Raw genomic sequence first — 10,000 nt, forward strand, 5'->3', positions numbered from 1 at the left:
TTTAGCTTTCAGGGCTTGTAATGGCTGTGTTGGTAGCCAAATTCTAGCAAGACCTCGAGAGCACCTGCTAGCTTGGCTCCAGAGAAAATTGGTTGCGGGGGAAACTATCCTAAAACGTGAAATCCGCACGCGGAACTATTATATTTGGTATTTTGGATGCTTATTCGAGGAATACTAGGTATGAAGTATGAGATAATGGTTTAGATAACTGTTGGCACGCATTGCACAAGCAGCGCCCCAAAGTTTTTTTTCCAGAACATTCCCTCTCGCTCCGGAGCTTTACTACACACACACACAAAAAAAGTTTGCAGCCGTTTTATGCCAGTCAGTCAGAAAGATTTGATTGACTGTTATTTGTTATTCAGTATTATTACGTTATTTTCCGATTTTTGTTCTCTATTAGGGAGGCGGGGGCTGGAAGGAATGTTTAAAAAAATATATTGTTATTTACTCAACCAAATGTCAACATTTTTTTTCTGTGAGATGGCCTCTTGATTCCTTCATTTATAACCAACTATACAGCACTGTCAGTTTGAGATACTAAAGGAAGATACCCTGGGGTTGGTGCCATGGTGACTCCCTCTCCCCCTTCCCCTCCTCCTCCTCCTCCTCCTCCTCGGCGGGCCGAAGCGCCCCCTAGCCTCAGTGGCACGTCCCCAGAAGCCTAAACGCCACTTGTTGAGCTGCGCCGTTCCACCACACACTGTCTGTGTATCTTGGAAAATTCTAGACTGGTGCGCCCCACCCCCTCAGTAAGCAGGGAGGCCAGAATTGCGTAGAGAGTGCAGTGTCCGCACGTGAAGAGAGAGAGAGAGAGAGAGAGACAGACAGACAGATAGATAGAGAGCGCCAGAGCCAGAGAAGCCTTGCGTAACGTTACGGGAGTGGTGATACTAAGGGTGGCATGAACTAGCAGGTTGCACTCGTGACCGTAAGAGGCACGGAGGGACGTCGAAGTCTAAGTCTGCCGGAGATCTGCGCTTGCAGCTTTGGCAGAGGCACTTGCAAGTCCGTGTGCGGTGCAGTGAGTAGTGGGACGTTTCCAGTGGTGTACTTGTGATACTTCTTCCTCCTCCTACTCCTCCAGAGTTTGTCATCTGCCGATTTTTGGGCCTGCGATGACGACAGAAGTGGACAATGCGTTTGCATCCCTCTACAAGGTACCACTCGACTGTATCTTAAATGTTTTGATGAAATATATAACCCCCCCTTGTTCAAACCTGGTCTTGTTGCAATGTCATTTTGTTTTCACGTATGTCCACCCACTGTTTCTAATTTAATTAAATGGAAGATTGGCAACGTTAAACGCTCAGTGGTTGAAGTCAAAATCATTTGATTGCATATCTTTCGTAATAGATATGATGATATTTCGAAATAGTCTCCCCTCCAATCCTTGGGAACGGAATGAACAGACACCCATTGCATTGCCTCCACAGACCAAAGAGAGGATGGGAAACCGAGTGCAGCGGAGAAAACGGTCAACTGGCAACTCGGTCCGCGGCTGCAAGAGAAGGTTGTGACTGTGATTTTGTTGTTTTCATTTTCCATATAAACCCATTCCCATTTCATCGTGACGTAGCAATATTTATAGACAGGTCACCATTTTTTGTTGTCTGTCATGGGTGTGGATTCTGAAATAGCGATTGTTGTTTGGTGGCGTCTGGCAGTCCCTTGTTCTTGTGCTGATCAAGGTCGCCGGCAGCAAGGCAGTCACGTGTCTCAGAATGCACGTGTCCCGTGAAACACGTGTTTTGCTTGCTACACTCGTTCGTCCTATCTCAGCATTTCATATCTAAATTCGTATTTTAAATTCGAGTGTAAGGATCCTCTAGCAGCTCTTGTTTGTAATAGTCCTGCCGATCCAGTCCAGTCATTGCTCTTCTGGGATTGTCTCTGTTCTCCCACATTCGCCATTCGTTATTGTCTGGGTGTGACTGCATCCAAATAATGCGATTTATCCCACATGCCACAATGTTCATCCCCATCCCTCTTTCTTTTGATAGGTTGTCGATTTGTCTGCAGTGCTTGCTTAACGTGTTTATATTGTAGTTCTTCGTTCCCTCTTCCTGACCCCCCCCACACACACACACACCACCACTTACTCCCCCACAACGTCCCCGTTCAAGCAGCAGCTTCCTTGCTTGCCAATGTAACCCGCAGTAAAGTTTTCTATGATGCCGTTTTCTTTGGTGGTGTGTATCGGTAACTTAACTAGTTTTACCAGTGTCCTTCCTATCGCGTGTGTTCTTATGTTGTAGAACCAAATCGTTTGCTACTGCGAAAAAAGGATTTGGTCTTGTTATGTAGGGTATGTTCACTTAATAAAGAAAACAATAGACAAGGTTATGCATGGATATGGCAGAATGATTGCATGCAGTTGCAATACTTGATGCAGGATGAAGTAATGAGTATGCCAGGTTGTTTTCTTTTTAAGACTCGTTACTTGTCATTTGTGATATTATTAATATTATCACTTATAATTATTTTAGATGTCAATATCTGTACTCTTATTGTTACCATCACTAATTAGGAATTAATTAGTAATTCTAATTACTTCTGTGAATAGTAGTCGAGGATTAGTATTTATTTATTTATTTTTATTTTTTTATTGGCATTTAAGGCAGTTCGTTATATCATTCTGAATACTCTCATGGGTATTTATTAATTAGTGAAAAGCGGGGGGGGGGGGGTAAACGCAGCAATCTTACCTGATTACACAGGCATCTCCTCCTGTATGAGAGAGAGAGAGAGAGAGAGAGAGAGAGAGAGAGAGAGAGAGAGAGAGAGAGAGAGAGAGAAAGAAACGTGAAAGGAGAACTTGGAATGCAGCGTAACTAGAAGGGTTAGAGATCGATCGCTAAAGAACGGATTCAGTGACTTGGGGGAGGGGGGGGGAGAGAGGAGAAGGGGGGGGGGCTATGGCACCGTTCCTCCGTGGCACCGGTCCCCCCGCAACCCTCCTCGGATGCCTCTTTAGATCGCGTCAACTCAGTCGAGGTCCCGCTCAGGAGGAATGCGAGCGAGCCTGAAGGAAGAAGATCTTGTTGCTGCTTTTACTTTTAAATTTAAGTTCTCTGCCCTGCGACGGCGTGCACTTGGCGGAGGCTCCGGTGCCACGCTCTGTGTCGCCCAGTGCCATTATCTCTCTCTCTCCTGTAGACGCGACAGATCGGTGGGTATTTTTACTGCGTGTCACCTGTTGTTTACAGCTTGCCCAGAGACGCATGGCACAGAGGGAGGAACGTGAACATGCATCGTAAAGAAGGACGGGGAGGAGGGAGGGATGGGAGGGGAAAGGGGGGAGGGGTAGACAGAGCGACGAAGGAGAACGTTCTGGATTACGATCCGCTCGTGCTGCTTGCGGTGGCGGAACAGAGGGCGAACAATGCTTCTGGAATCCTCGTCCGTTTCGTCCAATATCTGTCTAATATATATATATACATACGTAGATACATTTATATTGTGTGTATGTATGTAGGTATGTATATAAATTAATATATATATATATAATATATATATATATATATAATATATATATATATGTATATATATATATATATATATTAACAACTATTTATATATTGATTTATGTTTTGTTTATCAATATATTTTTTTTTCCCCCCACATTTCTTTTAGATAGGAGGGACTAGATATTAAAATTCATGTTATCAACTCGTTGCAGGCCGGGATGACTTTGCTTGATGTAGTCCCAAAGACGGGACTCGTTGCACCTGGGTTTCATTTCAGATGAACGGAGCTTTAGCCCACGTTTCCCTTTCGTCTTGTTCTTTCATTCACTCCTTACATTCATTCCCCTATATGTGGTCTTTCGTGATTATTTTCCCGATTTTGTTACTGGCCTTTATAGATCCTGTGTTCTTTCTCTGCTCTCCATAAGTAATTAATGGCAACCTTAGTTCATTGTGCTATTTTGTGTTCAATGATGTGTTTTGTTACTTTCTCTAAATATAACTTGCATGCAATGTGTCTACAAATTGACCTTTTTTTTATATTCATGTTTGAGTATGAATTATGATTTTCCCGTCGGCCACGAACGCTGATGTTTGGGATGTGTGAGGTGCTTTTAGGATAATTTACCCCACGACACACTTCGCACATTGGGCGGGTTTCTATTTGATTAACCCTCCCCCTCCCCCCTCTACCCCGCGCCGGTATCAACCACTCACCCGCTTTTTAGCCTCATTATCTTTTGTTATATTTTTTCCCCTCTTTTTTTTCTCTCTCTCCTTTTTTTCTTCGTATATGTCTCATCTTATCGCGTTCTCTGATCCGCTACGAGGGTTTATTTTGGTTGTTCACTATCAGTTACTGATGATAGAGGATTTGTTATGATGTTATCATGTCCATTTCAGTATGGTTTCATAAGGCCTATCGGGCGTTTTCTCTTCTAATGTGGAAGAGAAAGCAAAGAATAAGTGATTTTTATTTTTATTTATTATTTATTTATTATTATTTTTTTTTTAAATGTCATTCGTTGATAGCAATGACAGCCCGAGCCAACCCCTGCAAAGTCGAGGGGCGCAGCTGCATTTTCCCTACACACCACAGCTTGATCTAAATATAATGTTTACTCAAACTACAGTTGCAACCCCCCCTCCCCCCGCCCCCAACCTAGAATCCCCTCCCTTGCCCCATACCTTACTCCACCCCTTCTGTCATAGAGAGCCCCCCTCCCCTCCCTTTTCCCTCTGCTTTTCCCATAGATTGGCCCCTTCTCCCTTCCGCTACTCCCCCATTCTCCCCTCCACTAACTCCCTTCTCCCCTCCACTACTCCCCCCTTCTCCCCTCCACTAACCCTCCTTCTCCCCTCCACTAACCCTCCTTCTCCCCTCCACTCACTCCCTTCTCCCCTCCACTAACACCCCTTCTCCCCTCCACTACTCCCCCATTCTCCCTTCCACTACTCCCCGCTTCTTCTCCCCTCCACTAACCCCCCTTCTCCCTCTCCCTTCTTTCTCTCCCTTTCCCCCCTTCCCCTCCCTTTCCTCCCTTCTTCCCCTCTCTTCCCCTTTTCCCCTCCTTCTCCTTCTCCCCTTTTCCCCCCTTCCCCCCTCCCTTCTTCCTCTCCCCCTCCCTTCTTCCTCTCCCCCTCCCTTCTTCCCCTCCCTCCTCCCCCTCCCTCTCATACAGAGCAGGTGGAGGACAAGGGATTTTCTATGGCCTCGTCTTCGGCTTCAAGAAATGGTCTTCTTATTGAGAGGGGAAAAAAGGGGGGGGGGTAAAAGCGGGGAAAAGAAGCGAACAAGCGTCCTCCTCCGAGCTCATTTTAAGACGAAATGAAGCTTTGATACGATAGGCGAGAGGCTGTGTTTAATAAAAAGGGGGGTGGGGTGGGGGTGGGGGTGGGGGGGACAAGAAGGGTATGGCGTTCTGTTATTCCGCTCCGCGAAGGCTGGTGTCATGGCGGGCTGGGACTCGCGGTGACGTCGCGGAACAGGTGGAAGGATTCCGTTTAGAGAGGGAGTGTGGGGGGGGAGAAGGGGGAGGAGGGAGGGAGTGGGGGGGGGAGGGTGAGTGGGGGGATGAACGAAGGAGTAAGGGAGGGAGTGGGGGGATGAAGGAATGAGGGAGGGAGGGAGTGGGGGGATGAAGGAATGAGGGAGGGAGGGAGTGGGGGGATGAAGGAATGAGGGAGGGAGGGAGTGGGGGGATGAAGGAAGGAAGGAGGGAGGGAGGGAGTGGGGGGATGAAGGAAGGAAGGAGGGAGGGAGGGAGTGGGGGGGATGAAGGAGGGAGGGAGGGGGGAGGGTGAGTGGGGGGATGAACGAAGGAGTAAGGGAGGGAGTGGGGGGATGAAGGAGGGAGGGAGGGAGGGAGTGGGGGGATGAAGGAATGAGGGAGGGAGGGAGTGGGGGGATGAAGGAGGGAGGGAGGGAGGGAGTGGGGGGATGAAGGAATGAGGGAGGGAGGGAGTGGGGGGATGAAGGAAGGAGGGAGGGAGGGAGTGGGGGGATGAAGGAAGGAGGGAGGGAGGGAGTGGGGGGATGAAGGAAGGAGGGAGGGAGGAAGTGGGGGGATGAAGGAGGGAGGGAGGGAGTAGGGAGTAGGGGGATGAAGGAGGGAGGGAGTGGGGGGATGAAGGAAGGAGGGAGGGAGGGAATGGGGGGATGAAGGAAGGAGGGAGAGGGGAGGGAGGGAGAGAGAGAGAGAGAGAGAGAGAGAGAGAGAGAGAGAGAGGGGAGGAGAGGGGAAATGTTTATGCTCGCCTCAGCCCGTTGCAGGATGGCAGAGAGGGCCACCTGGTATGTGCAGGTCGCCGTGCAATTACCCCCCCCCCCTTCCCTCCCCTACCCGTAGTGTCGCTGTTGGCACGCCGCCCCCTCTACCCCCCTCCTCCCCTTTCCCCCCCTACCCTACCCTACCATTGTCCAATACCTCTTACCAAGTCCATTAACACCCCTTTCCACCTCCCTCCTCCCTCTCCCCCCCCCCTCCGTTGGCGCTGGTACATCAGTTGTTTATTTTTACGACTTAAGAAGGTAGAGGAAGGGCTTAAGAACACGGGCGGTGAGCGATGGATTTTTTGTTTTTGTTTTTGTTTATGGGATCGATCGAATGCCTATTCGAAGGGGAGGGGGGAGGGGTGGAAGGGGGCGGGGGACGGGGGTTCTAAGGTTCGTCGAGTTGTTGATTCGAACGTGTTTCATTTGCAGCGTTTTTTTTTTTTTATTTTTTTTTTTTTTATCACGTGCTTTTTTATTATTATTATTATTATTGTGTTCGATTTCGCGCAGCCACCCCGGGGCGTGGCTTCTATTGCTGCTCAGTTCGTAATGTGTTATTTCGGACGCACGTGGCATTTTGTTTATTTTTTCTAGAACTAACGACAGCTACTTGGACAGGGCGAGGAATCGGCGGAATTTCCGGGTAAATTGATTAGTCTTTTTTTTCGCTTTTTTCTTTTCTTTTCTTTTCTTTTATTGCGTTTTGTTTCTCTTTTTCTTTCTCATCTCTGTTTCTTCATTTTTCTCTCCTCTCATCCTCCCTCTCTTTCTCACACGATTTCCCCGCCTCCCTCTCTTTCTCACACCCTTTTCCCTCCTCCCTCTCTTTCTCACACCCTTTTCCCTCCTCCCTCTCTTTCTCACACCCTTTTCCCTCCTCCCTCTCTTTCTCACACCCTTTTCCCTCCTCCCTCTCTTTCTCACACCCTTTTCCCTCCTCCCTCTCTTTCTCACAGTATACCCTTTCCCTCTTCCCTCTTTCTCACACCTTTTCCCTCCTCCCTCGTCTTTCTCCGACCCTTACCCCCCACCCTCTCTTTCTCACACCCTTTCCCCTCCTCCCTCTCTTTCTCACACCCTTTTCCCTCCTCCCTCTCTTTCTCACACCCTTTTCCCTCCTCCCTCTCTTTCTCACACCCTTTTCCCTCCTCCCTCTCTTTCTCACACCCTTTTCCCTCCATCCTCTCTTTCTCACACCCTTTTCCCTCCTCCCTCTCTTTCTCACACCCTTTTCCCTCCATCCTCTCTTTCTCACACCCTTTTCCCTCCTCCCTCTCTTTCTCACACCCTTTTCCCTCCAGCCTCGCCTCTCTTTCTCACACCCCTTTTCCCTCCTCCCATCCTCTGTTCGTCAGCACCCTTTTCGCCCTCCTCCCTCTCATTTTCTCACACCCTTTTCCCTCCTCCTCACTTGTTCTCACACCCTTTTCCCTCATCCCGCCCTCTCTTTCTCAACACCCTTTTCCCTCCTCCCTCTCGTATCTCACACCCTTTTCCCGTCCATCCTCTCTCTTTCTCACACCCTTTTCCCTCCTCCCTCTCTTTCTCACACCCTTTTCCCTCCATCCTCTCTTTCTCACACCCTTTTCCCTCCTCCCTCTCTTTCTCACACCCTTTTCCCTCCTCCCTCTCTTTCTCACACCCTTTTCCCTCCTCCCTCTCTTTCTCACACCCTTTTCCCTCCTCCCTCTCTTTCTCACACCCTTTTCCCTCCTCCCTCTCGTTCTCCTCAGCACCGACCTTTTCCCTCCTCCCTCTCTTTCTCACACCCTTTTCCCTCCTCCCTCTCTTTCTCACACCCTTTTCCCTCCTCCCTCTCTTTCTCACACCCTTTTCCCTCCTCCCTCTCTTTCTCACACCCTTTTCCCTCCTCCCTCTCTTTCTCACACCCTTTTCCCTCCATCCTCTCTTTCTCACACCCTTCACAGGAACACCACAATCAAGATACACAATGTATGGCGGCAAACAATCAACACACAGAAAGAGAAGAACACGCATACAAATCACATCAAACATGAAACACAAAAAACAACCAACCAACAGTCGCACAACAACAACACATTCACAATTAGTACTTGGAGAAAAAAATTCACAAGCACACCAAACAAGCTCGACAAAAAACAGACAAAAATTGACAGGACACGAAGGACATCTCACAAGCAATCACAGAACACGCTAAATAAATCATATATCAACAAAACCGACATATAAAAACATGTGTAAAAGTATCACATATAAAAGGATAATTGATTGAACCACCATAGAAATCAAGCAACAAGCAGGAAAACACGATGTAAGGCGACCTTTTGTTTTGCCCTCCTCACTATCTTCGCAACACGATTCCACCGCAACCTCTATTTCTCACAACCTTTTATTTTCCCTCAACATCTATTTCCTAACAACTTTTCCTCTCCACGCTGCTACAACACGTTTCCCTCGCACTATCTTTCTCAAAAATTTCCGCTCCTCCCTCTCTTTCCTCCACCCTTTCCCCCCTCCCAATCTCTTTCTCAAACAATTTGCCCCTCCCACTCTCTTTAGAAATCCCTTTCCCTCATCACGCTCTTTCTCACACCCTTTACCCTCCTCACGGCACCTCTCTTTCTCACACCCTTTTCCCCCCGCACCCCTCCGTTCCCTCAATCCATTTCCCTCCAGTCCTCTCTTCTCACAAACAGTTTCGCCATCCTCAGCTCGTGCTCACAAACCCTTTTAACCCATCCTCTCTATTCTTTTCTCACAAATACTCCATCTTTTCCCTCCCCTCTTTCCACACCTTGTCCCTCCTAACTCTCGTTCTCACAAGATTTACCATCCCTCTCTTTCTCAGCTACTCCACTTTTGCTCTCTCCATCCCTCTACTTTCTCACAACCCTTTTGCCCTCCTCCCTCTCTTTCTCACACCCTTTTTCGCCTCCTCAGTCCCTCTCTTTCTCACACCCTTTTCCCTCCTCCCTCTCTTTCTCACACCCTTTTCCCTCCTCCCTCTCTTTCTCACACCCTTTTCCCTCCTCCCTCTCTTTCTCCCCCCCTTTTCCCTCCCCCCCCTCTTCTCCTCTCACACGAGTTCCCCCCGCCTCCCTCCGCACATTCCTCACACCCTTTTCCCTCCTCCCTCTCTTTCTCACACCCTTTTCCCTCCTCCCTCTCTTTCTCACACCCTTTTCCCTCCTCCCTCTCTTTCTCACACCCTTTTCCCTCCTCCCTCTCTTTCTCACACCCTTTTCCCTCCTCCCTCTCTTTCTCACACCCTTTTCCCTCCTCCCTCTCTTTCTCACACCCTTTTCCTCCCTCCCTCTCTTTCTCCCGCCCCTTTCCCCTCCTCGACTCATCATTCTTTTCCTCACACACCCTTTTCCCTCCTCCCTCTCTTTCTCACACCCTTTTCCCTCCTCCCTCTCTTTCTCACACCCTTTTCCCTCCTCCCTCTCTTTCTCACACCCTTTTCCGCCCTCCCTCTCTTTCTCACACCTTTTTTCCCTTTTCCCCTCACTTCCCTCTCTTTCTCACACCCTTTTCCCCTCCTCCCTACTCTTTCTCACGCACCCTTTTTTTTTTTTTTTTTTTTTTTTTTTTTTTGTTTGTTTTTTGTGTTTTTGTTTGTTTGTTTTTTTTTTTTTTTATTTTTTTTGGTTTTTTTTTTATTATTTTTTTGTTTTCCTTTTCCCTCCTCCCTCTCTTTCTCACACCCTTTTCCCTCCTCGACTCTCTGATTACGTACACACCCTTTTCCCTGCCCTCCCTCTCTTGTTGT

This window comes from Penaeus japonicus, unplaced genomic scaffold (genome assembly GCF_977035675.1).
Source record: "Penaeus japonicus unplaced genomic scaffold, GWHDUDI00000001_assembly GWHDUDI00000033, whole genome shotgun sequence".
Lineage (NCBI taxonomy): Eukaryota > Metazoa > Arthropoda > Malacostraca > Decapoda > Penaeidae > Penaeus > Penaeus japonicus.